Raw genomic sequence first — 938 nt, 5'->3', positions numbered from 1 at the left:
AATTGGACTGTGAAAAAAAAAATTGGACTGTGAAAAAAAAATTGGACTCTGAAAAAAAAATTGGACTCTGAAAAAAAAATTGGACTCTGAAAAAAAAATTGGACTCTGAAAAAAAAATTGGACTCTGAAAAAAAAATTGGACTCTGAAAAAAAAATTGGACTCTGAAAACCCTGAGCGCCCCACAAACCACATCATCATCATCTTCATGTAATGTGTGTGTGTGTGTGTGTGTGTGTGTGTGTGTGTGTGTGTGTGTGTGTGCGCGCGCGCGTGGAGTGTTGTGTCATTTTCGTGTTGGAGATGGTGAGAGAAAGGATATTAGGTAGAGAGCGTATTCCTCTTTAACAGCAACATCGGGGCCGGCAAGCTTATTGTTCTCATCTGACGGACGGATCGCCATGAACAGTGTCGCATGACCTCACTTCACCGGACACTGCGGAGAGGTTTGCAGTTTAATCCAGACTTAACGCAACCACTCCACCTGTCGCCTCTACCCTACGGGAAAAGAGAAAGTAGTCAACAGCACGTGGCGTACACGGGCGGTCATCCACCCTAGTACTGTCCACAACCGAAAGTGCTTTAACTTCGGTGATCTGGCGGGAACCGGTGTATCCACCACGGCACGGCCGTTGTCAATACGTGAATTCAGTGTGAATCCGCGTCCACTATAACGAAGATTGAATGACCGCCACAATAGTGCGCTGGTGCTGGCGTAAACAAATGGTCTTGTACAGGAGCCAGGGAACGTTCAAAGCGAACTAAGCTCGCTCACTTGGCGATGAACAGACCAAGGAGGCAGACGTTTGATTTTGCTCAGTTATAGTACATACTACACTGAAAAATCAAAATACTTTGGATATCTAATTAATAGAGTGTTGGTACATCTTTGAAAGGTAATACAGTAGCGATTCTGCGCGATATGCATTCGACAAATCTT

The 938-nt window shown here is 44.6% G+C and overlaps 1 pseudogene; it reads right to left on the bottom strand.

Annotated features, from left to right (window-relative positions):
- Positions 1-515: 515 nt before the first annotated feature.
- Positions 516-635, bottom strand: LOC124616823 (annotated as a pseudogene).
- Positions 636-938: the final 303 nt, after the last annotated feature.

The sequence above is a fragment of the Schistocerca americana genome, chromosome 5 (genome assembly GCF_021461395.2).
Source record: "Schistocerca americana isolate TAMUIC-IGC-003095 chromosome 5, iqSchAmer2.1, whole genome shotgun sequence".
NCBI lineage: Eukaryota > Metazoa > Arthropoda > Insecta > Orthoptera > Acrididae > Schistocerca > Schistocerca americana.
The sequence above is the reverse complement of the archived record's forward strand: the minus strand, read 5'-3'. Positions and strand labels throughout refer to the sequence as shown.